The sequence below is a fragment of the Erpetoichthys calabaricus genome, chromosome 3 (assembly GCF_900747795.2).
Source record: "Erpetoichthys calabaricus chromosome 3, fErpCal1.3, whole genome shotgun sequence".
Classification (NCBI taxonomy): domain Eukaryota; kingdom Metazoa; phylum Chordata; class Cladistia; order Polypteriformes; family Polypteridae; genus Erpetoichthys; species Erpetoichthys calabaricus.
This window is the reverse complement of record NC_041396.2, coordinates 273451120-273478625: the sequence shown is the minus strand read 5'-3', so window position 1 is coordinate 273478625 and position 27506 is coordinate 273451120. Positions and strand designations below refer to the sequence as shown.

The 27506-nt window shown below is 40.2% G+C and overlaps 1 protein-coding gene and 3 long non-coding RNA genes across 4 annotated transcripts in view; 1 reads left to right on the top strand and 3 right to left on the bottom strand.

Annotated features, from left to right (window-relative positions):
* Positions 1–27506, bottom strand: part of LOC127527237 (uncharacterized) — a 143968-nt gene that overhangs the window by 4370 nt on the left and 112092 nt on the right. The gene's annotated exons all lie outside the window — the stretch shown is intronic.
* Positions 1–27506, top strand: part of LOC114648954 (alpha-N-acetylneuraminide alpha-2,8-sialyltransferase-like) — a 258331-nt gene that overhangs the window by 123143 nt on the left and 107682 nt on the right. The window lies entirely within an intron of this gene.
* Positions 22760–23151, bottom strand: LOC127527239 (uncharacterized). Its single transcript, XR_007934546.1, has 2 exons — positions 23056–23151; positions 22760–22871 (listed from the first exon to the last, which is right to left on the bottom strand). It is a non-coding gene; the product is annotated as an uncharacterized LOC127527239 (long non-coding RNA).
* Positions 23981–25057, bottom strand: LOC114647607 (uncharacterized). The gene is made up of 3 exons (XR_003715580.2): positions 24714–25057; positions 24257–24375; positions 23981–24074 (listed from the first exon to the last, which is right to left on the bottom strand). It is a non-coding gene; the product is annotated as an uncharacterized LOC114647607 (long non-coding RNA).

The following is a 27506-nucleotide window of genomic DNA, read 5'->3' as shown; positions in this document are numbered from 1 at the left end:
GCAGCTTTTATGATCTGCCCCCTTGGCAAATACCTAATTCACCTTAAAGATGGCGCCGACCCTCCTCATGTGTGCCTTCAGTATTTCATAGTGGACTGTTAGTTTAGTTTTCCTCCATTTATGTTCAGCACAGCAGCATTTTACCTTAAGATTAAACACTCTGAGTCTTCTAAGGTATTTTAGTGCGAAAGGATTTAATATTTTTTTCAGGGGCAACACAGTATGTCAGCTACAGCTCTCACCTTAGCAATCAGATATTCCACCTTACTGGTAAAATAGCTGGCCGTATTAGGACAAGCACTACATTCAGAATGATTATTTCAGAATATTATCAAACCTAGAGGTTGATGTGGCATTAAAATAATGTTTTAACAATATGCTGCTCCTTAGTTCTAGCTATCAGTATTTCTACTTAATATAACATGAAAACTCCACAACCTGCCTCACATCAACTTTTAATCCTAAAACTTTTAATTTGAAACTTTTAAAGTAGTTTAACCTCTAGTGTGGTGCCTAAAAATTTTAAACATGCTGTCGTGCAACCACTGCTGAAAAAAACGGGTCTGGACCACTCTGTTATATCTAACTTTAGGCCTGTTTCCAAGCTACCTTTCTTGTCCAAACTCTTGGAAAAAGTCATCTATACCCAACTGAAGTCCTTTCTGGAAGTGTTCCAGTCTGGGTTTAAAACTCACCACAGCACTGAGTCCTCTCTGTTAAGGGTTTTTAATGATATTAATTTGACAGTGGACTCTGGTGACTGCGTATTACTTATGCTTTTGGATTTAACAGCTGCATTTGACACGATAGACCATGAGATCCTCATCTCTAGGTTGGAGCAGTGGGTGGGCATCACAGGTTTAGCTCTCCAATGGTTTAGGTCCTATGTTTCAGATAGAAGTTTTTGTGTCAGTATTGATGATTTTACTTCCACCTCTGTTGCCCTCCCCTGGGGGGTACCACAGGGCTCCATCCTGGGACCTCTTCTGTTCTCCTTGTACCTGCTGCCACTTGGCGCTATTTTTCAGAAACACGGTATTTCCTTTCATCTTTATGCAGATGACTGTTAGGTGTATTTCCATCTAAAGCGCCAAGGTCCATGTTCTGTCCAGCCCCTGCTTGATTGCCTTATTGACATAAGGAGTTGGAATGCATTAAATTTTCTAAATTTTAATGAGAACAAAACAGAAGTCATGCTGTTTAGGCCCAATAGCACCAGTGGGACCCCCTGCATCGACCTTTCCACTGTGGCTCAATTTGAGAAATCCATGATCACAAATTTAGGTGTAAAAATGGATTCCACTTTAAAACTTGATAGCCATGTGAACGCAGTGGTAAATTCTTGCTTTTTCCAGTTGAGACGGCTGTCAAAAATCAAGCCTGTGTTGTCCAAGCGCAACCTTGAAACAGTGATACTGTACATGCTTTTATAACATCTCATCTAGATTACTGCAATGCGCTTCTTTTTGGAATTAGCCAGGCCTCCATGGCTCGCCTACAGCTGGTGCAAAATGCTGCTGCTCGATTTTTAACTGGCATAAGAAAGCATGAGCATGTTACCCCGATTTTGGCTTCCCTCCACTGGCTTCCAATTCGTTTTCGAATCCATTTTAAGATCCTTGTATTTGTTTTTAAATCTTTTAATGGGTGTGCCCCTCTTTATTTGTCAGAACTGCTGCACCCTTACGTACCGTCTCGCTCTCTCAGGTCAGCAGACCAGATGCTTTTACGCGTTCCCAAGGCACGATGCAAACTCCGAGGTTATCAAGCTTTTTCAGTTGCAGCCCCAAAACTCTGGAACGATTTGCCGTTGCACGTTAGGCAGGCTCCTTTGCTAGCTGCCTTTAAATCCTATTTAAAAACACATTTTTACTCTCTGGCTTTTAACCCTGTATAATATGTTGGTTATTTGTATACTTTTTATACTTTCTATTAAGAATCTCTTCAGTTCTTATGTGTTTATGTGTTGTTTTTCTTTGTACAGCACTTTGGTCAGCCTTGAGGTTGTTTTTAAAGTGCTTTAGAAATAAATAAAATAAAATAAATAAATAAATAAATAAAAACCTTTTGAAATGACTAAATCCAGCTTGTGTCCTCCCTTATGTGTAGATTGGCTGAGGTGCTGGCTGAGAGCAAAGGAGTGCAGTAAGTTAATAAATTCTTTTGCTTTGGAGTCATATTGGTTATCAATATGGAGATTGAAATTGCCTACAAATTAGTAATTTCTCATAATTAGTTACTTTTATACATGATGTGTCTGAGAATTCCTCAATAAAAAAACAGTATATTTTGGAGGCCTATAAACGGTCAATACAAGAGACTGCAATACAACACTACTTGAATAACTACAACAAGATGCCAAAGTACCAAAACTGTTATTTTTTTTTTAATTTTGCTCAAGAATATACTTACTTAACCACAATGTCTTACCTTGGCGAACAGAAGGAACAAAATTATAGTTCTCTTCAATTAACACTACAATATGATAATTAATAATAATTAATAATTAATGGTGAGTAATGGCGCTCCCCAGAGGGCGACGTTGCGGAGCTCTCCAAGTCAAGTTTTTTTCTTTTTTTTCGTCTTCTTCTTACTTTTCTGTTCCGAGTTAAGACATACTCTGCAAACGTTTTCTATGATCGGGCGACCTTATTACAACTGAGAGAGCGCAGCCATATCGAACTTTTCGACCCGATCTTGCTGGAATCCCAACCTGAGCTAGCATGCTATGCTGACTCGATGCTGGGTTGACCCCCGACAGGGACCTCTTCTGAGAACAGGCCGAAGCGGAGGCGCGGCAGACGGGGAGGAGCTGACCGAAGGCTCCGCCGCTTGGTTAGAAATAGAAGGCTAACCCTCCCGGTCATACTGTTTTCTCTGGAAAATAAGATGGACAAGCTCCATGCTCGGATTTCCACGCAGAAGGACATTCAGGATTGCTCCACATTGTGTTTCTGCGAAACCTGGCTGGGGGAGAGGACACCTGATGAGGCAATAACACCAGACGGCTACACGGCCTTCAGGGAGGACCGAGGCGCTGCAGAAAGCGGTAAGTCTCGCGGAGGAGGAACGGCCGCCCTCGTCAAACAATCGTGGTGTACCGACTGCAAGATCATTTCTAAATCCAGTTCTGAAAACGTGGAATATCTGACTTTGAAGTTAAGGCCATTTTATCTCCCCAGAGAACTGCAATGCATCATTGTGAGTGCTGTGTACATCCCTCCCTCCGCTAAGGAGGAGGTTGCACTGAAGGAGCTACACGATATGATCAACAAGCATGAAAACACATATCCAGACGCCGCTGTGATCATTTTGGGAGATTTTAACCACTGCAATCTCTGGAAAAATATGCCTAAAATGCATGTTTGTGACCTTTCCCACCAGGGGAAATAAAATACTGGACCACTGCTACAGTAACATCAGAAACGCCTTTTCAGCTGAACCAAAACCTCATTTTGGAAAGTCTGATCACCTGGCGATCCGGCTTAAATCAGTTTATAACAAAAGGCTCAAGACAAAACCAGTCACAACCAGAACCATCAACATCTGGACTGATGATGCAAAAGCTAGTCTGCAGGGCTGCTTAGAGGCCACAGACTGGAGCACTTTTAAAAAGGCGACTAACAATATTCATGAATATACAGAGACTATGGGTGACTACATTAGCTGGTGCACGTCCATATGTGCCCCTCCCAGGACCGAGCGTATGTTCCCCAACCAAAAACCTTGGTTTAATGGGGGATATAAAACAGAAAATCAGGAAGCAGCAGGAGGCCTTCAAGTCAGAAGATCAAGTGGAGTATAAGAGAGCCCGATAAGAGCTGCAGAAGTCCATCAGAGCAGCAAATAGGACTCACTCACAAAAACTTGAAGGCTATTACCTTAACCACAACACGCACAGCATGTGGCGGGGAATTCAATCTGTCACAAACTACAGGAGAACCACAACAACTACAGATCTCCGAGATGTCACCCTTCCAGACAGCCTAAATACCTTATATGCCAGGTTTGACAGGCTGAATACAGACACACCCTCAAAGGCCCCCTGTGACCCCACAGACACTGCCTTTCAGGTGAAACACACACACAGGTCCTGAAAGCCCTGAAGAAGGTGAACCCCCACAAGGTGGTGGGACCCGATGGAGTTCTTCCCAGAGTTTTGAGGGACTGTGGAGACCAATTATCTGGTGTGTATGCTGTCATTATCCCAGGCAGTAGTCCCCCGTATTTTTAAATCCTCCACCATTTTACCAGTCCCCAAAAGATCGGACACGTCTACTCTAAACAACGTCAGGCCAGTGGCACTCACACCTGTCACTATGAAATGTCTAGAAAAACTGGTCCTCACGCACATCACCCATATGGTCCCGGACACTGTTGACCCCCTCTAGTTTACCTACCGCCCCAATCGATCAGTGGATGATACGGTAGCAATAGCCCTACATCACATTCTGCAACACCTGGAAAGTAGCAGAACGTATGCCAGGATGATTTCCTGGACTACAGTTCTGCTTTCAATACTATCCGCCCGGGAAAACTGATCAAGAAGCTGACAGACCTCGGCGTCCCAACTCCCACCTGCAACTGGATCCTAGACTTCTTGACAGATAGACCACAGGTGGTGAGAATGGGAGGACGGGTGTCTGCTGAGCTCACAGTTAGCACAGGATCCCCACAGGGCTGTTGCTTTAGCCCCAAACTTTTCTCTCTGTACACTTATGACTGTGTCTCCACCCAGGACAACACCATCGTCATTAAATACGCTGATGATACCACCATCTTGGGGCTCATCATTGGGCGAGTCAGGGTACAGGACCATGGTAAACAACATTCTTGTCTACGGAGAGGAGAATGACCTCATCCTCAACATAGATAAGACCAAAGAAATAATATTGGACTTCAGGAAGAATCCTCCCCCTCTACAGCCTCTTATCATCAAAGGGACTGAGGTGGAGAGGGCCGACAGCCACAGATTCCTGGGATTGCAGGTTACATCAGACCTGAGCTGGACTCTTAATACCACAGCCACAGTGAAAAAAGCCCAGCAAAGGCTATATTTTATTCAACGGCTCAGGACAGCCGGCCTGAACCATCGCCCTCTCACCCAGGCCTACAGAGGACTGATAGAGAGCATTCTCACCACAGGCATCACTGTCTGGTATGGAAACACCACACAGGCAGAGAGGAAAGCTTTGCAAAGAGTCATAAAAACTGCAGAGAGGATCATAGGGACAAAACTTCCTTCCATGGACTTTATGGACGCACATCGTTGTTGGAAAAGAGCAGAGGGAATTATCAGGGACTCACTTCATCCAGCTCACTCTCTGCTCAGACACAAAAACTGTATGTACAATCTGAGACACAGCAGAGCGGACAGCATCATCTCTCACAAAACAAGGTTTTTCAATAGCTTTTTCCCCCGCTACAGTCAGACTGATGGCAAAACAAAATTATTGAATATGTGTAATAATCTCACGCTACCTCACTTCACTTATCATGTAAATGACGAGTGAAAAATGTGTAATATTTAACTGGGCAATACCTACAATATATTGTATTTTTTGTGTGTGTAGATATTACCACCTTTCTGTGTAGTGCTGGTATAATCTACATTATTTATTATTTTGTTTTACTGTTTTTTAATCTTTTTTAAATGTTTTACTATGACTCGGACAGAGCTCCACACACGAATTCCAATGTGCTTTAACTTTTGGTTTTATGCACAAATGGCAAATAAAAGAACCTTGAACCTTGAATATCTTAATTACTGAGTAAAGTTTTAAGTGATGTTAGAAAGTCTATTTTTCTATCACTGATAAGATTGTTAGTTTTTCTCCATTGTCTGGATGCATTTTAGGAACAATAGCACATGTTTTGAGAACTGACACAAACAACAAAAGTCTGTTTCCATTTGCCAAATAGCAAATGTACGCTGAAATATAATTGTATTTACATAAATCTTCATAAAGTGAACAAAATTACATAATGGTATTTTAAAAGAAAATAATGCTCCAACACATGTTCACTGAAAAAAAAAAAAACTCCTTAATGATATGTAGGAATAGGGAGTATGGTGGAAGATACAGCACCGATATTCTTGGATGGGCTTCGAATCACTCCTGAATTGTTACGTTATGATGGAATCTCACATTGTCCTATATGATGACAAAGTTTTCCAACTGCTACTCAATTATTTCTTCTCTCACCATTAATCGCTCTGCAAACCCATCAAGGAACACAAGGAGATGAGCTACATTATAGGTCCCAACCACAGCATGATGGTGTATGATGACTTTTTGTCCTATGGCTGCACACATTGTGAGGTTTCCATTACATTGTCCTGGGACTTCTATTTTAGCTCTGTGACCAATCAAATGTAACCATGTTTCCATTTCTAGGTTGGATTAAAACCTGATTCAGCCACAAAAACATAATCATTCTGGCTTCCATCTCCATCATCCTTTGGAAACAAAAAAGAAAGTTTATAGTACATGCAGCTCAATATTGTACAACAAGGTCACAATGCATACTGTACAATAAGCATGAATGCAATACAGTTTACTGAATACTGAGGTGAATTGTGGAGTATATACAGTAATGTAAGATACCAACAAAGTGAATACAGTAAATACATCTAGTCTACTACTGAATAAGAAGACTTCTTGGAGTGCACGCATACCTGAACTTACTGACATGACAGCTCTTTCACTCTGGCACTGTTCTGTTCAAATAGTACCTTATAGCCCTCATAGACCTGCTTTATTGTAATCAAATTCCTCTTTAAACGACAATTCTAGCCAGACTGACAGTGCGGACATTCTGACAGACATCATTATATCTTTTATGTCTTTCAGGAGGAAGGTATTGCTGTCAAGAACCGTATTTACTATGGCAGAATCCTGTTCAATTGTAAATTTTGTCCGTCTGGTGTTTTGTCACATATGGTGTACAGAAATTATATATTTTTCATGGTAGTCGAACGTTATACAAATGGAATGTACTGTATGCATATCATTTGAAATATGTAGTAGACCAGGGGTGTCGAACTCTGGTCCTGGAGGCCCACAGTGGCTACATGTTTTCATTCCAACTGTCATCTTTGTTATTGATCAGTGTTTGCCTTAGTTTTAATTAACTTAGCTCAGGCCCCTTAGTTTTTTCTTTTTCTTTAATTAGCAGCCAAACAATAACGAGACACAAAACAAGCTGCCACATGACCAGCTCACCTGTGCCCATTACACAATATCTGAAAATAAAGAAAAGTGTAGGTCTCAGTAAGGTTGATCTCTCAGCTCACCAAAACATTTTGACAGTATTCTTAGAAAAAAACTAAAAAATTAACCGTTTTGGAAATGTCTGCTGTGGCAGAATGAGAGCAGCAATAAGCCATGGAATTAAATAACAACTGTAATTAACAGCAAGAATTGGTTTCTCATTAAGAAACTGGTTGCAGTGAATTTGGTTGGAGTTTGAAGCCCCCATTTAGCTGGTCATCTGGTGGCACATTTCACATCTCATTTCTGTTTGGCTGCCATTTAATGAAGAAAGGAATCAATTCAGAGGGCTGAATCCTTAAAATCAGGGCTATTACAATGAAGGGAAAAGAGGTCAGTTAGCAGTGAAAACTGGTCACTGATTAGGAAAAGGGTTAGAATGAAAACTTGTAGCCCTCACGGCCCTCTCAGCCCAGAGTTTGACACCCCTGTTAGATTATACTGTTTCATTGTTCTGTGGTAACCATATTACTTACTGTTTCTCCCACTTGAAGACATGTATAATTGATTCAACAACTGATCTGCTCAGATTAGGTTGAACCATGCCTGCTTTTCTCTCAGTGTCAGCTCACGTTTGAGGTGTAAAGAGTGAAGAGAAAAGGAGACCAGACTGCTCCTTGTGGTGCTCTGGTGTTACTCACATCTGTTTCAGAGAAGCAGTGCTTGAGCCTCACAAACTGCTGTCTGCCCGACAGATAGTCCATCATCCAGGACACTATAGGCTCACCCAGCTGCTTATAACTATTACCCCTAAACAGGATGGTACTGAAGGCACTGGAGAAATCAAAAAACATAATCCTCACAGTGCTGCCTGCTTTGTCCAGTTGAGAATAAGCATTTTGACGCAGTTGGATAATTCCATCCTCCCTTCCAATCTTTTTCTGTTAGACAAACTGCAGCAGGTCCAAGTTACTACCACAAGAGGAATTATACAGTCCAGTACCAGCCTCTCAAAGACCTTCATTATGTGAGACATAACAACCACTTGTCTGTGGACATTAGGTGAAGAGGTGCCTGCCTTCTTTGGAACAGGAATAAAAAGTAAATAAATAAAGAAGCAAACATGAATCAAGTGAAGTCAGGAAACTGTGTGGGATTTCATGTCCAAAAGAGAACACGTAACCAGAGCCAAATTGATCTGACACTAAACACAGTCAAGGAGCAGAAAAATATTTTGCAGCTGAAAAATACTAATAAGAAAATTACTAAGATTTGTTTTTGGAAGAATCTGAAATCACAGATGATAATGAGATGCTCACCTTTAAACTAGTCATGCTGATGAGTTACACACTCCTAGTCACCATAGCAGCTATCAACAGGAATGGTGACGCCCTTAAGAAACCAAAATGACTCTGTGTGGGAATATAATTTATTTTCAACATCTTTAAAAATACTTTGCAAAAAAAAAAACACGCAAATGTAATCAATGGATTTGTTAGTCTTCAGAACCCTAGAAACGATGTGTGAAAAAATGTAAAGACCGAGGGACAATTAAGGTCATCAGTCAAATCATGATATACATAACTAATGCCACCTTGAAGGGGCATGGAGTGCTTGAAGAGGCAGGAAGGTCACTACACCTTTTCCAGGTTGTGGTCTTCTGTCCGAGTATGGTAATGAAAAAAATGTAAGAATCTGCATCACCCATAAAATCCTTTGTCTGTATACCTTTGTAATTGGTTCAAGTAAAACACACAATACAGTCACATGTTTTAAAGATTTAATTTTTAAAAGGAAAAAAATGTGCTCATCATTTTTCACTCAATAACCCATAATGATAAAGTGAAAACATGCTTGGAAATTTATTTATTTATATTTCAGCATACATTATTAAATAAATCAAAAACTGAAGTCCCTTTGGCAGCAATTCCGGCTTCAAGTCATTTTGGGTCTCAATAAACACGTGAACAGACCTTTTAGTAGGCAGTGGCTCACAAAGTGAAGAAGGGACAGGCCTTGTTACATTTCCATTCCTGGACACAAATTAGTGAAGCTCTGTCAGAGTGGTCATTGGGTTCCTGCTCACTTTTCTGACCAAGGCCCTTGTTGTCTGTTTATACAGTCTGACCTGATGGCCACCTATAGGAATAGTCCTGGTGATTCCAAACATCTTCCATTTCACAATTATTGAGGTCACTATGCTCTCAGGAACACTAGAAATTGCCCTGATCTAAGCATTACCACAATTTAATCACAGAGATATACAGAAAGTTCCTTAGACTTCATGGTCTAGTTTTTGTCCTGACATGCATTGTGAATCTAACCAATTGGTATTACCTTGGAATGAAATTCAGCCCCTGAAGTCAGCACCTTGAAGTAATGTGAGCAGTGGGTCGCCCCCTCAAAAGCAAGATATTTTGAGTAAAAGGGGCAGGTGCCCAGACATCCTCAATATCCCCAACCCCCTGCACATTACTGCTCTTCTTCTTTGGACTCTGCTCCATCTACATGTTAGAGAGCACAGTGGCACTATGTCTTATTGTCTATCAATTCATCAATAACTAAGGATATACAGTATATCTTCAACCTGACTGGCATCACCTATCACCTGATTTTGGATATTCTCTGCCAAAAAATGAACATGACATTCAGCAAGTGCAGCTGACATAAGTACCTTTTTGACAGACGCAGTAACATTATCACTAGCTAACTTTGATATAATGCCCATAACACACTCTGTTTCTGCCTCTACATCAGTGAAGGCTTTATCGAGCTTCTCCATGTAGCTTAGAGGAAGACATTTTCTGCTTATTCCTGCTCAAAAAGAGAATGAATGAGCATTTTCCTGTTTTGATCTCAGCTTCCTTTCAAGGCCTCATTTTTCTTGTGCTGGGATTCAGAATGCGGTTGATAAGATTCATCAAGAGTTGCATGCTTCTGAAGATACTTGCACCTCCCGTTATGCTCTTTCATGATAGCAACTCTTTCTTTGCAGCTCAGAAAGGTCAGATGAGCATTTAAAGACATACATTTTGGTCCATTAACCATTGAAATGACAATTCTTGGCATCATCCTTGCTCTTAAGAAGTGATCAAGGAAGATGCTACAATGTTAGGTCATATATCACAATGTGTGGAATACGATCCTAGGAAGGTTATGCTTAAGTTATGTTACACATCAGTGAGGCCTCATCTTGAGTACTATGTTTGATTTTGGTCTTGATGTTATAAAAAAGATGCAGCAGCACTAGAGAAAGGCAAAAGAAGAGCAACTAGACTGATTTCAGGACTGAGAGGTATGAGCTACTGCATGAGGAGAGATTGAAAGAATTGAAATTTAACAGTTTAAGCAAACAGAGATTAAGAGGTGACATGATTTAGAAGCGTTTAAAACTCATGAAGAGGATAAGTAGTGTGTATCCAGGCTGTTACACACAGACATTAGGACGTTTTTCTTTACAAAGTGAATCACAAACACATGGGATAATTTACCAAGTAATGCAGTAGACAGTAAGACTTTAGGGACTTTCCAAACTTGACATGATGTTATTTTAGAAAAATTAAGTGGATAAGACTGGCGAGCTTTGCTAGTCTGAGTGGCCTGTTCTCATCTAGATTGTTTGAATGTTCTAAACCTTAAAAACAAATTCTTCAAAAAGAACATAGGAACATTGTTGGAAATGTGTTGGGGGCAGATTTCAAACAAATGCTGGAAAGTTTTCCTTCACACAAAGAACCATTGAGACCTGGAATGACCTAATCATGTGGTGGAGAATAAGACTTTAGCTATGTCAACCTGATGTTAATTTGGACATTCTGTTGGTGAATAAGATGGATTACTGTCTTGGATTACATTGTTCTAATTTTTTCAAACATTTTGACAGAGATATTTCTACTAGCAAACTCATTTTTATAACTAACTTGGAACTAACTTTTAAATGTTTGTTCTTGGCTAATCAGTAAACATTACATGACTGGGATCAACCATTGCAGGTTTTCATGAGGAAAAAAATACAAATTGAAATGCTAGAGTTTGCTCATTTAGAAAGATAATAACACCAGAATTATCTTTCATTCAATGACATTTGCTAGGTTTCAACATGCAGTGTGATCAGAATGGGTGGGTGATTGGATCAGTGTGTCCAGGAGGGAGTTAGGGAGTGCATCTATTAAAGTGTGTATATTTATATGTACATGGGTCTTTATTACAGTGGGGTCTGGTCAATTCTAGTTGATGACCCTCAAGTAGACCTTTAATTTTTTACCATAGCTGACTACCCATATACCCTGTTTTCATTTTGTAATGTATATGCTGTATCACATTCTCTAAAACATATTCTCCATTGTTGCTTAAGTTTCTCGATCAGAGCCCCGGATTCCCTTCCTGACGTAACCCTCCCCATTTATCCGGGCTTGGGACCGGCACGAAGAAACACACTGGTTTGTGCATCCTCTGTGGCTGGGTTACAGCCCATATGTAAAGGATAGTGATAATTATATATATTATATATACATATATATATACAGTATATTGTGTCACACATGTGTGCATGGGATTCAGCAACAGGGTCTAGTTGTTGTTGAAGCACAGCATGGGACTGATTACGTGCACTAATGCCTTCTATCATTCCTTGCAGGAGCATTTAAGAGTTTTCACTTCCTGTTTCAGCGTAACGACGGCCCTACGATGGCGTCACTTCCTCCTGATGACCCACCTCTTCCTCCCTCTTCACTATATAATCCTGTTGATCCCCCTGGTCTGCTGTCTGATATATAACTCGGTTCGAAGAGATTACTATCGTTACTTGCAGCAGAGAATAACAGTATACGGGATGGATCCCCCAAACCCTTTATCTTGTTCTTTTTGTATTATTACATTATATATAAACAACTGTAATAGAATTATATACTGTACAAAGATGTGAGTTTTAATATGCCTTCCAAGCTATCATAAGCATCCTACCTAGAGCTGACCACTAAGAGGGACAGCAAAAGAAAATCAAAGGAGACAGAAAACAAAAGGAGAAACTACTTCAGTCAGATAGACCAGACAGACAGATGACCTAGTGAATACAAGACCAACCACCATCAAGCCACAACATCAACAAAGTCTACAAAAAAAAAACTCATTGTTATATTTTTTTTAAAAATCTGGTTTACCAGGTCATAATTTTTACGAATACTCTAAATACTTTGTTACTAGTAATAGATAAATCTCTTTTTTAAATACACCAGTCAGCCACAATATTAAAACCACTAACAGGTGAAGTGAATAACTTTATCTCATCACAATGGCACCTGTTATGTTGTGGGATACATAAGGCAACAAGTGAACAGATAATTCTTGAAGGTGATGAGTTGAATGCCGGAATAATGGGCAAGCATAAGGATCTGAGAAACTTTGACAAGGGCCAAATCATGATGCTTAGAAAAGTGGTTCAGAGCATTTCAAAAACAGCAAGTCTTGTGGGGTGTTCCCAATGTAAAGTGATTAGTACCTACCACAAATGGTCCAAGGAAGGACAGGGTCATTAGTGCCCAGACTCATTGATGCATGCGGTTGTGAAGGCAGGGCTATCTGGTCTGATCCTTACCATCTATGGTCATAAAAGATCCTTGGGCATCCTTCGTGAAGAGTAGTGTGTATCCCAATGCCCTGGCTAAATTTCCCACCATTGCCTGGTTATTCTGGACCACAAATCATCCCTGTATCAAATTGGCTATCTCTCTCAGCACATTACCACCTAACAGCTAATTTGTGGTGAGCGTACTGGCGCAAAAATTGTTGCCCCCTCATCATCCAGGTGGATGTTACACATTAGCGGTAGTGGAAGTGGCTCCTCACTCAATGAAGCACTTTGAGCAGTGAGAAAAGTGTTATATAAATGTAAAGAACTATTATTATTATTATTATTATTATTATTATTAATTAATGCACCCTGTCACACTGCAAAAATTGTTCAGGAATGGTTTGAGGAACATGACAAACAGATCAAGATGTTGACTTGGCCTCCAAATTCCCCAGTTCTCAATCCAATCGAGCATCTGTAAGGTGTGTTGGAAAAACAAATCTGATCCATGGAAGCCCCACCTCACAACTTATAATATTTAAAGGATCTGCTGCTAATGTCTTAGTGGCAGATACCACAGGCTGTTTTGATGATGGTAGGAAGTCCTATACAATATTGGGCAGGTGGTTTTAATGTCTAAGGCTGATTGGTATATAATAGTCAAAAATGAAAATAAATGCTAATTAAACATTAGTAGTAATCTATTTTAACCATAAAGAAAGAAATTAAAAGAATTCAGTTTTTAGCAATTCTCCATTTATACATTTATGTGTTCTCTTGAAAGTTTGCCGGCCATTATACTGATATTGCTGTTTCAATAGCATGCACACAATGGACTGTGTTGTATTTGTTCTAATCTGCTTTAACAGTAGAGAAAAATAATTAAAGACATCTATTCATATGACTTCCAGCAAATCTCAGCAATCTGTCAATTATACATGTAATTATTCTCTTTCAAGTAAAAGCAATAAACACATTAGAGCAGATATGTTGGCTACTGCACTAACACAGCAATTTTAATCAGTGGTCATTTCTGGACTGATCTGATGGAGTTCATTCTCTAATAACTTAGCCTTTGGTGATCGCGATGTATTTCCCAAATGTTTCAGAACCTCAATGAACCCTCATTGTGAAAATAAAGTCCTCATGCTGTCTTTTTAGGTAAACTTTCAGCATTGGAGGGACTGGAGACTTTAACATTTTATGATGTTTTGGCTGTTAAATAAAGGGAACACAGAGAATTTAAATGAGTTATACAGTGGTCCTGTTGAGAAACTGTTGTTTTAAAAGATGCTGTTTCCTTGGTTTTGAATATCTTCCCACTTCAAGCTTCAAGAAGTAGTTGATTTCCTGGCTTTCAGATTTCAATGAATATCTGTGTAAATGCATCTTCCTCATATGAAGTACACATTTGTTTGCTTTCAACTTCAACTTATTATAGTGCACTCTGTGAAAGACACTATATACAATAAAGATTGGTTCATTTTCTTTGTCAAGGGTAGCAAACAGTCATATTTGTATGTGTAATTTTTTTATCATATAAAATGTATTTTATTCACTGGTGTTCTATGAGAAGGAGACTATACATTCATCCATCCATTCATTTCCTAAACCTGCTTTTCATGAGTAAGGTTATAGGGAAGCTGAAGCTTATGCCAGCAAGCACTGGGCGCAAGGTAGGAACAATCCCTGGAGAGGGCATCGGTCCACTATAGGATAAAAACACACGCACACTAACACACATACACAAGTCGTGGTGAATTTAACAATGCCAGTTCACCTAACTTACATGTCTTTGGACAGTGAAAGGAAAGCAGAGAACCCCAGAAGAAACCCATGTAGATGCAATGAGAATATAAAGACCCTGGGAGCACTTAGAGCACGCCCACATGGGTAGAACATGCAAACTCTACAGAGTGAGTACCCAGGATTTGAAAAGTAGTGTGAAGGAATCACTCTCTCTATATATAAAATCCAATGTCTGTCTGTCTGTCTGTATGCCAGTCTGTTTTTCACGAGAGAACTACTTAATGGATTTAGATTGGGGTTTTTTATATAAATTTGCTTCAACATTCCAGTTGATTTTGCGATTTCTCTCATCATGCTACAAATCATAGTTTGCTTGCAGGAGTGATATATTCGCGCTAATCCAAGACAGAGGCTGTGGGCTGAGGGGAGGAGGAAGCGTGATGTCAAGAGTGGGGAGCCGGGTGGGGCCCTCATCGCTGTCCTGTTTCACTACTACATGGGCAGAGTCACGTGGGATGGCTAGTATAAAATAAAGTGAATTAATTTAATGATTGATTGATTGATGGATTACATTTTTCTTCAAATGTATCAAACACTTTTATCTGTGTTATACTTTGTTCATATGTAATTTATTCCTGTTTGTTTTATAAAGTGTCTTGTAAAAGGCTATGTAAAGATTGATAGACTGATTGATTTTTTTGGTTGGACAATTTCCTAGTTTTCATCTATCGGTGAATATCAGTTGTGCATTTTCTTCAAATGAAATTTATTCTTTTTATATTTTATATGGCAACTTCTGATGGTGTCTTTTGTGAAAGACACTATATATAATATAAAGAGTGTATGATTGATGTTGTACTGAGTATCTGACATTCATTTCTGTATTTTATTGTATGTATATATAATGTATCCTTTTTACTTTTTAAATAGACTAGTAAGCTGGTTCTGTATGAAGGATGCTATATAGAATAAAGGTTTATTGATTGGTTGGTTGGTTTTCTTGTTCCCAGCTATCATCACTGTTTTCCAGCGATGGCCTCCCTTCAAATCTACAGTACCTAATAATTTTGAGATGCTTTATTTCAGACCTTGTTTTTTTTCCAAAGTACCTTATTCTGAAAAGCACTGTATAAACTAAAGCCTGATTGCTTGACATCTGCCTCAGTATTTCTTAAATGCTGTGCACACACTAAGCATTAGCAGGTGATGCATGTTATTTAGGGTCATATAATGGTTTGATGTTTGTAAGTCATCATGGGTAAATGAGTCAGACAGATATATGCTAAAAACAATAATCTTGCAACCAGAGATTGGGCACAATGGCATATTATGTGTAGTGAAGGCTTTGTGAAATACAAGCAGTCTTGTGGCTTGGAAGTGTGAAAGAAAAAAACACCCAGCAGGACATGAGGATGCTTTAGTAGGGTACACCACTATTTAACCCGGCTCATCTGACTAGTCAGGGACCCCTCAGTTGTCCCTGGATACACATTTAAAGCCTCCCTTGCCCCCTTTTCTTGTCTCGACACTTCTGTTGACGTCACTGACTTAGCAGTTTGAAAGGGAGGCAAAGGGCTTAAGGGGTGGTGTGGGGTTGATTGGGTATGTTGGGGGTTATTTTTATTTCTTTTTATCTCCTAGCAACAACCAGCCTGTTCCCAGCTCAGCTAGTTAGACTTTAACTCTCCTTTATGAGTGAGTTCTGGCAGCGACCAGCTGTGGGTGGGCACTTGTTAAAGACCCCATTTCGAAAGTGCTTTTTAATGATAGGAAGAGGAATCTTTTGAGATGACCAGGTGAAGTCCCCCTCCCAACTCCACCCTAATGGATATGTACCTTCAGTCCTGGTCATGGTAGGGTTTCTTTTCAAACATCTATTAATCCATTTCTTGTTGACTTTTTCTAAACGTCTTCGTTGTACACTCAATACATGGCTCAGATCTACCTGGGATGTAAAGTAAGTCACATGCAGGCTTCAATTTGGGGTGGGTGGTGTATCTGAGTCTTTTATTAACAATTTACGGCTGGATCTAAATGGAGTGGCAGGGATTGAACACCAGTAAATTTAAAAGAAAATCCTTGCAGAAAGCACAGTGTCCACCAGTGACATGAGATACCACTAAAGGGGGATATTTAGATGTCACCTAGGCAATATCATGGGCATATTGGATGAACAGACATCCATAAGCATGCTGGCCTCCATTTCTGCAAGTGACATGGAGTTATATTTATAATCTGAGGTATTCAGGGTGAACAAAAGGGGAGATTGGACTGCTGGTTGTGGTGCTGAAGTGTTGCTCATATCAGAGACACGAGACACAGTCCTTGATTCTCACAAACTGTAGTCTGCCTGACAGATAGTCTCTTATCAAGCAAACTATTGGCTTATCCACCTGCGTATCTCGGAGTTTATCTCTTAACAGGAATGGAAGGATGGCATAGAAAGCACAAAACATACTGTAATCTACATGGTGATGCCATTGCTGTCCAGACTGGGAATAAACTTTGTGGAACAAATAGATAATTGCATCTTTCACTCCAAAAGGCAAACTGCAGTGTGTTCAAGTGGTCTCTCACAAGAGGACTGCAGGACCAGCTATACATCATGTACGATGTAAGGACTACAAGTCTGTAGTCATTAAATGAAGAAGCACATCCTGGAACAATACAATGTTTTCCATGTTTTCATCAGAGGCAGGCTTATCACTGGTCATACCAGTGATTATGTTTATTGGTACAGTAGAAATGGTGTGGTGGGGGCGGACTGGTCATTGGGATAAAGTGGTGGAGGAAAGAGGGAAAATCTATTTAAAAAATTATTCAGGTTATTAATTTTGTCCACATTCCCTTTTAGCACCTGAGATTCACTTCCAGAATCAGGAATTACAATACTCTTGTTTAAGAGGTGCCCGGCTAAAACTCCCTTTAGTTGTCTACTGGTGTCCTAGGAAGCTGAGATATATACGGTTTCAGATTTTAATCTACCTTCATGAAAGAGGCAAAATGGGAATAATAATTCTAGTGTCACATAATAGAATGAATGTTTATGACTGGCCTTCTGCCAGTTCTTACCCTTGAAAAGTCATAGACCCACCATTTGCTGCCTGGAATATTGGGTTGTCTCCTGTATGCCTCACCTGCTGGGGACACATTTCTAGCTTCCTACCAAGCTGTAATTCTCTTTCTCTCCTGTAGTGGCATCCCTGCATTTTCCCAACATCATGCAAACATACTGACCACCGCATTTCCACAACCTGTCCTGCTTAGGCTGTCTTTTTCTTTTTCTCTTTCTTAGAGCCATTTTGTGGGAGATACGGCAGACCTGTGTCAACTTGGTACTAGCATTGCCTCACCAATCTTTGGAAAAGTATTCACCCTTATATAGTATACACAAGATAAACATCAGGGTGATCTTTTCTGACAATTTCTCTTCCTAGCCTTTGATGAACACTCCTTTATTGTAACCTTTAGATATGTTTTATTCATGCTAGTTTTTGAAAATTATTTCCTTTAAAAAATGGGATAGAATGAAACTTCCTAGGTAAGCATTACTTCTGTTAGAAGGTTCTTAATAAGGGTATGTTCTGGGAAGAGCACTTTCTGAATTAATGAAGTGATTGATTTCATGATTTTCTTTTCCTGTTGGAAATTAGCTGAGGTAACTAAATTCCTCATTTTAATGCATGCCGTGCCTGGTGGGTTGGTACTTGCCTTTGTAGAATGCTCAAAAGCTATAAATTCAGGACTCACTGACGTCAGTGTAACAGGCTTTGGGAGGAAGAACGACACCACAAAGGCAAGAGGATAATATGGGGAGTCATTCATCATTCAGGCTGGACTGTGCCTTGGAACAATGGCCATTCTCAAAAAGCTATAAGCACAATGATGGAGGCTTCAAGGCTGACCTGACTAGAGAACATCACATTGTGGCCCTAAAGCGTGTCTTCTAGAGGAATGCTAAATAAATTACCCAGGAGGCTTTTAATAGTTGTTGTATATAATTGTTTAATGATGCTTTTGTCCATTGCTTTATATTTGGCTGTTGATTGCTATAATCTGCATCTTTTGAGACGTATGACGGTCGGAGGGAGGGGTGTGGTTTAGAGGCATGCTGTATGGAGAGTTGGTTAAACAGGGTTAACAATAAACAGCATTCAAAACGTTATTCTGAGTGTGTCGCTACTTCAATCTAGAAAACACTACATGAACAAGAGCCTGTGGTTTAAGATCACAACGCTGTGGCCAGGATGATGCTCTGCTCAGTGAATGAGGCAGTTTTGCGGTCCTATTTTGGGATAAAATAAGATCCCCTGCACTTAAGATAACTACCCATCGCACCTGAAAAGCCCAGGTCTTTCCCAAATGTCATTCCAATTACTTAGAAAGGCTATGCTTTTATATTCACACCATGTTTCTAACCAGCAGTGAAAGAAATGTAATTTGCTATAAATCTCATCCCTTCTATATAGGGGAGGGGGCAGACAAATTCCAACCTTTTCTTCTAGCTTTGGTGCATACCGGTATGAAGTTCCTGTTTAATACCTCAGATTGATTCCTACAGATATCATTCATTCCAACATGCAACAATAAGGCAGACACTTCGTTGTTGGCAGAAAGTCCAATTTAGCCTCTAACTCAGATACATTTGCCTTTGGGAGGCATTTCATTTAATTACTGGATTAAGAGTTAATAATTCTAACACTCCACAGGAAGTAGCCACCAATTAGTAGTACTTCATTGTTTTCAGCATTGACAGCTATACTGCTGACAAACCATTCAGAGTCTGAATCGGGGCTTGGCTGCTGAGGAAGTAAATCTCGACACTTGACTCCCGTCTGTTACGCATGTACCCCTGTGGTTGAAGTGGAGCCGCTGATTTGGGCCACACACTCAATTCAGTGGAGCCTAGAGAGACTGAAGTCAAACCAGAAATGGCCTAATTATCCTAACCTACCGAGACAATTTCAGTTTGCCTAATTGCTATCAGATTGCTCCAACATATGCATTTTCTTCAACTAATGATGCATTTTTGGCAGGTGAATGTGTCTATTTTGTTGACTGGCCAACTTGAACATACTGCAGGCCACATAAATGGTCAACACTGATCATGCTTTGAGTATGGCCCCTGACCCCCTCCAAATCTATTTAGTATAAGTGATTAAACATCTTTAGCCTGGGTTTGTCACTTTCTTGGAAAGCCAGTGATGTCTATACAAATTGCTGTGCCTTAACCACAGGGGAAAGCTCTCAAATACAATAAAATACAATAAGATCTGTGCAAGTCCCACATAGAAGCCATTCAGGGTTTGAAAAACCCATTTGTCCAAATACTTGTGCAATGCACACTGTTACATCCTAGGATTTATATCTCATCACCCAAGCCTTTATGTATGGCTACCAATGGTAGTGTCAGAGTTTGAGTGTTTCACTGGTATGAACAGTTTGAAGTAAAGAACAATTCAGACACAAGTAGCAGTTATGAAGGAATTTCATGCCCTCAGAAGGGAAACCCTTTAACATTAGAATTCCTGAAGCCTACGAAAAAAACTCAATCCCAGCCCACCTTACATCCCTTCGCAACTCTCCATCAGCATCTTGTGTTGTAAATGCGTTGATCAGCTCAAGCAGCCTGTTATACCATCCCCCCCAATTGACAGAGCTCAGCTCAGGCAAAAAGTTCTCCCAGCTCAAGCAAAGGTTCCTTATCTGGGTGTGAGATCTGGAGTTGTATAGGGTAAATACTGTATCATTATTTGGAACACATGCATTTCACAGGTGTTCCATATCTACAAAGATCTGGGTAATTGTAGGATGAAAAATGCTGAACACATACCTAAAGCAGAAACTTTCCATGCAATGTCTGGAAGTGTATAATGTGCGAGACTTTAGTCCAAATATCAAATACATGTGCTTTTATTCAAGAATATAAGCAGTGTAAAAAATAACATTTGATTTACATGGGCTGTTAAGGAGTTAAACTCAAGCTCAAATGTCAATGGAGAGGGAGTTTGTACATGTTCTTGAATGGTGCATAAGTAAGAACTGCTATTTCTACAATATAATAAACATTTGAGTCCAACACCCACTGTAAATTTTGTCTAACTAAAAGTTAGCCCTTGTTTTATTCTGATGTTCACATGGTACAATGAACTTGCCTCTCCCACTGAGTTGATGGCAAGTATCTCCATTATTTTCACAAGAGCAGCACTGTGGCTGATGCCTGCTCAAAACGATTTGTTGTACCGGCAGAGATATCCTGTGACTGCTATCAAACTAAACAAAGGCAGGACCATAGTAACAGACCACTTCTTCACAGCGCTTTCACCAAATAGACTGCTGCAACATAGCTCTGCTTGGCACCATAAACTAAAATGGAACTTCCATCTGCAGCTAAAGTCATTTCAGTACATGAGCAATTCACCACACTGCTACTTAGATCTGACAGCCATATGCTGACTGTCTACACCCAAAAAGAAGCCATTGATTGTAACAGCCAATGTAAAGGTTGGGCACATACACAACACAGCCCTGTCAGATCCAAACACTAAACAGTGAAATGGTCATGGCCTGAAATGACTTTAGCTGCAGATGGAAGTCCCATTTTACTTATGGTGCCAAGCAGAGTTGCAGCAGTCTATTCATCCATCCATCCATCCATCCATCCATTGTCTCCTGCTTATCCGAGGTCGGGTCGCGGGGGCAGCAGCTTGAGCAGAGATGCCCAGACATCCCTCTTCCCGGCCACCACTTCTAGCTCTTCCGGGAGAATCCCAAGGCGTTCCCAGGCCAGCCGAGAGACATAGTCCCTCCAGCGTGTCCTGGGTCTTCCCCAGGGCCTCCTCCCGGTTAGACATGCCCGGAACACCTCACCAGGGAGGCGTCCAGGAGGCATCCTAATCAGATGCCCGAGCCACCTCATCTGACTCCTCTTGATGCGGAGGAGCAGCGGCTCTACTCTGAGCCCCTCCCGGATGACTGAGCTTCTCACCCTATCTTTAAGGGAAAGCCCAGAAAGATAGAGATCAAAAGAACGAGATCGCGAATACAAGCGGCTGAAATGAGTTTCCTCCACAGGGTGTCTGGGGAAGCAGTCTATTAGCTGGCAAAAGTGCTTGGTTGCTATGGCCCGGCCTTTGTCCAGTCCGAAAGCAGTCATGGGACATCACATCTTTGATTGCCGGTACAACCATAGTTCTGAGCAAGTATCAGCCACAGCGCTGCTCTTGTGGGAAGAATGGAGATAAATGCCAAATGCAGAGGCAGAGGCAAGTTCATTGTACCATATATCAGAAAAAAAAAATACATACACTTAACTCTTACAAGCAGCTAAAATTTACACCGGGTGTCATTTCTACCATAGAAATGAGTCTAGCAGCTCACTACTCAAAAAACAGAGTGCTCGGTCTCAAACCCAGGACCTTCTGGTTATAAAGGCAGCAGTTCTTCCCTCTGCACCATTCAGGAATGTGTAAACTCCCTGGTGCTTGACATTGGAGCTCGAGTTTAACTCTGACAGCCACATGTAAACTGAATGTTTTTTGGTTATATTCTTTAAGCACGTGTTTGTCATTAGTATAACCTGGAAAAAAGTTTCCACTTTAGACATGTGTTCAGAATCTCTTTATCCTACACTTATCCAGATTTTTGTAGACACAGAGCACACTTGTATTCCAAATAATCTTATACTGGTATATTTACCCTATACAACACCTGACCTCAAAACACAGATAAGGAGCCTTGGCTTGAGCAGGGAGAAGTTTTTGCCCGAGTCGAGCTCCATCAAGGAGGTCAATGGGACAGCAGGTGGCTTGATGCATTTGCAACACATAATGATGCCGATGCAGGGGTGCGAAAGGATTTAAAGGTGGGCCGGGATTAAGTTTTCACAGGCTTCAGGAATTCTAGTGTTAAGCATGCAGGTCATCTACAAAGGGCCATTTACGGTACCCTTGATATAGGGGTTGTAGAATCAACCCCTAGAAAGTTGACTAGGGATGTCAAGGGTTTTTTCTAAAGAGTTGAAGCACTCCATATTCTTTAGCTTAAAATTATACCCTTTCATCCTCAAAGCAGCAATACAAGCTACTATGACAAGGGTTGTCATTTCCTAAACACCACTTAAATTTTATGATGAGGAAAATTTGGTTCTTGTTTAAAGTAGTTGAAAAATGGGTGAGGTTTAACCTCTTATGCATATTAAATTCATTAACCATCACAAAAAAAGGTTTTTCAGCCAGTTTAATTAGAAGTTAAATGTTTCTGGTACAAGAAACCAAGGAAATCAGAACATGCCAGAGCCAATACACCCAACACTAAACCCAGGATCAGCACAGAGGAACCTTTAAATAGAGAAGGTCAATGAGCACTTTCTGATGTGCTAAAATACACATGACTAGCTTTGATAGCTAGGTCATTATACTGTACATCCAATAAGTGATCAGTTTAGAGATGGTTCTAATCAACCTCTGCACCATTAGATACCATACACTCCACCTCACTGGAGATTCAACTTTGAGAGCTCACCGGATGGTTGTGCTTCCATTGCAGTCAGATGTTCTGACACCACAGGCTGACGTTGCCCTTCCAGGAATAAGGGGCCAAAAACAAGGGTCTTTTCCCCACTCAGCAGGTATGGTTCGGGCTTAAGAGATGAGCAAGCCATTAGATTCACATATATGCATCATCTCCAAAAGGATATTTGCAGCAGACACCTACCACTCCTCCTTGGTCTTGGTTTAAGTTTCTCTGCTCTCTTCCTTCCTGGAGGCTAGCAACACAGTTGGTAAAGAACATGCCTTGTTCAAGGAGTCAGTAGCCTGAGAAGCCAATGTCACCTTCAGAGTACAGGTAATGAAGATCTGAACACATACAAGAAGCCAGCCTTTTAGATGCTGAAGCAATACCCATTCAAAAAAACTACATGGATGTGCCTCAACAACCTTGACTACACAGTCATCTTACCAAGCTTGTAACCACACCATAGAACCTGAAAACATCAAGTTCAAACAAGGATGGATGAATTAACTCTGGGAGTTACAAAGTGGGAATTGGAGTTGGTTGTCTTGCCATCAATGAAACACATGCAAACACATTAGATCAGTTACAAGAGGAAAAAAAAATTGCCTTGAGGCAAGTGTCAGGTTTATATTCCTCACCCATGGTTGCCAATGAAGGTGTATGATGGAGCAGAACCATCTGTAGCAGAAGAATCCACACAGTTGTCCACAAAGAGCCAGAGAGGTACTTGGTTAGTGTTATCTACAGATGCCTGAAGGCTAAGGAGGTCACCTAGGTAGAAGGTCATGGAAGAACTTGGCCCACTCCAACCACCTATGGAGATAGCAATGCCTTAAAACAGACCTGTAGAGCTAACCTTGACAGTCTGGTGCAAGGATTAAAACCACCCAAAATAGGAAGGAACTGCATGTAATAAAGTACTAACTGTTCATTATAATCAGAATCCCAGAATGTCTTCAGCAGATTTGGTGGATGTATAGGGGACCCAAGTAGGATTAAATGCATTACTGCTAACATTCTGATGCCTAGCAGGAAAAAAGCAATTAATAGACCTGCTTTAACCAAGTGATCATAATTAAGTGACTCAGCAGTCCTGGCTAGTCAAATTCTAGTATGAATTAAGACTTGATCTGTCTCTTCCAGTTATTTAAGCACTTTTGTGAATTGTGTCCTACCCAAGAAGTTTGGCAAAATGAAAGCCTCTCACCTGGGATAATGGCATTCAATCTGCACCACAGCTGGGTTATTTCATACAATGGGGATACCAGTAATTTGATAGGGGCTGTAGTCAAGGGTGAAGCTGTATACCATTTCATCAACAGACATCTGGAAAGGTAATGGTAACATGTCAAATCTTAGTCACCTTTACAATTTTTGGAATAAACTGGTTAGTCTATACCAGCATGTGAAAAAACATTTAGCCAGAGTCAGATGATTTCTACATGACAAACATTCGACACTCCTTTCAGGCTAATCTAATCAATTCATTTCCATTTGTATGAGAATTTCAACTTAAAACCCACTTTGAACATTATTGCTTTTAAAAAAAAATCAATCTTCATGTTGCATTGAACTGCCCAGCAACTCCAAAAAGTAAATATGTTATAACAGAAGCTATGTAGTAGTTCAAATTTCACTAATAAAAACTATGTAATAATGCTTACCGTAAGGATACCACCACATCCCTGTAGTAGACCCTCAATTACGAAAGCAGGAGGTGTGGACATATGGCTAGTTACTCCACATCCTCCTAGTGTTAAATCAGACGCCTGGACAGGATGCCGAGTACCAAACAGATCAGGATTGATAGTCATGATAACCTCACTCTCCGTACACACCGCAGATACCGTTTGGGGAGACCCCGCTCTTTGCTGCGCCCAGTCCTTACTCTGTATAACTACAGTCTTGTACCCTTTCGAAGGCAGTTTAGAGCCCCTGAAAGCGAAAGCAGCAGAAACATCAGAGAAATACAAGCTGGGCAGCCCAAAGGCGAGCAATAACAGGCGTAAGGCTCTACATCCCATGATAGAAACTTCAAAGTACTATGAACCCAGTCCCACGCCCCGTCCTCTAATACTGACAGGTAATACGCCGTCGTCGCGCGCTTTATTAGTACGTGCACGCGCACCTGTCTGGGAGGCGAGACCTGATGAGAGGAAACTGGCGAAGGAGTCGGGCGAGTGGAACTCGTGTAGAAGGTGACATTATTTAAGCATTAATTTATTTGATATCGGTGTCAATTGCATTCATTTAATGCAATGCAGCTTCTTTCTCCAGTAAGAAATAAACAAAACGTGTTTATAAAACGATGCTTACTCGAGGTTTAATAAATAAAGGGATTGAATTGCAGCCACTAATGTGGACAAATACTGTACATACACTATACAAATGATAATGATACGTTTAATTTATTTGTTAATATACAAAAGCCTAATTTATCAATTCTGTAAAAATGCATGTAATCACTAATGGCCTAAGACTCCATTTTAAACCTTGCCTTGATGGTCTGGTTGGTTCTCCTGAACACATACTGACAATTTTTTGTACATGTCTGATTCTGTGCCTTCAGCATCTTTACATGCGCTCAGGCACAGTCTTAGGTATTATGGGGCCCTAGGCGAAAGGGGGGTCCAGGGCCCCCCTGAGGGGGGCGGGGCCCCCCTGGAAGCTCTGTGAAATGCGTGAAAATTAGACCAAGGAGTCTAGGACGCTGGGGCCCTAGGCGGTCGCCTACTTCGCCTATGCCTAAGGCCGGGCCTGATTGGGACAAATAATGCTGTAGTATATTTAAGTATATATGACAATTGCTCACTCGGACAATTTGTTTTGGGGGCCCCCAAGAAGGTGGGGGCCCTAAGCTATAGCTTGTGTAGCTTATACGTAAATCCTGCACTGCATGCGCTGCTCTGACCACAATATTAAACAAGAGTGTGCTGACATCCCAAAGGTGAGTACATCTTAAGAGTCCTCATACATTGCACTGAAGTGTGCCCTTAAACTATGGTTGTCTAACTGCTTAATGACATTCTTCAAATTAAACTTTAGACCATATCCAGTTGTCTTTTATTTGTAGTTATTTGTTTTGTATGTGACCATTATTATTATTTGTGCCAAATCTGGATCTAATCAGATCGTTCCTCCCCCACACTATGTGACTCTTCAATTCCAACCGGGGGGGTAAACGTTAAAATTATACAAAGTTATTGTCTGTATACCTGCATTGTTATCACTCTTTAATTTAATATTGTTATTTATCAGTATGCTGCTGCTGGAGTATGTGAATTTCCCCTTGGGATTAATAAAGTATCTATCTATCTATCTATCTATCTATCTATCTATCTATCTATCTATCTATCTATCTATCTATCTATCTATCTATCTATCTATCTATCTATCTATCTATCTATCTATCTATCTATCTAATCAGGTTTTTTTTTGGGGTCTCAGTCCTAGAAGGGTTTAGTAAATGTTAAATTCATGTCTCTGATTCAAGGAGTTGAGGGTAACAGACTCGGAAGTGTGTCCATTAGCCTATGTTGATATTTATTATTTGCAAAAAATGAAGACAAAATAGTTCAAAGAAGGAAAAAGTTTCTAAACTTCAGTTTCTCAAGAGTATCAATTTCTTAAATCATATGATTTGTCATTCTTTTTACTGACCCGTATAGAAATATAATGTATGTAAAACATATTTTAAAATGTCACAGTTTACTTTAACCATAAATATATATAAAATCCAATGTCTCTCTGTCTGTCTGTCTGTTTTTCTTAAGAGAACTACTTAACAAATTTAGATCAGGTTTTTTTCTAGAATTTTCTTGAACATTCCGGTTGATTTTGCGACTTCTCTCATTGCATTATGCATCATAGTTTGCTTGCGGTACTGATTTATTTGTGCGAATCCGAGAGACACGCCAGGCCCTTCTCACTCATGCACAAGCCTCGGGGTGTACCTTACCTCCACTTACCTAGCGAATGAGTGAACTACTTAACAGATTTACATTGTGTTTTTTTTTCTATAATTTGCTGGAATATTCCAGTTGATTTTGCAACTTCTCTCATCACGCTTAGAATCATAATTTGCTTGCAGGAGCGATTTATTTGTGTAAAATCCGAGACAGAGGCTGTGGGCCAAGAGGAAGGGGAAGCAAGATGCTGTACAGGACCCTCCTCACTGTCCTGTTTCACTACTATGTGGGCAGAGCCATGGGTGACAGCTAGTACTGTATATATATATAATATTACAATATCATACAGTATACCAAAATATATTTTAAAATTTGTAAATTATTGTTGGCTTTTTTTATTGAAATATATTTTTAAATATGAAATATATTTCTTAATATATTTTAAAATACTAAGAATAATATGCTGTAAGACACATTTTACAAAATATTACAGTACTGTTTATTTTTTAATATAATACATTTTAGTTATGACATAGTTTACAAAGAATT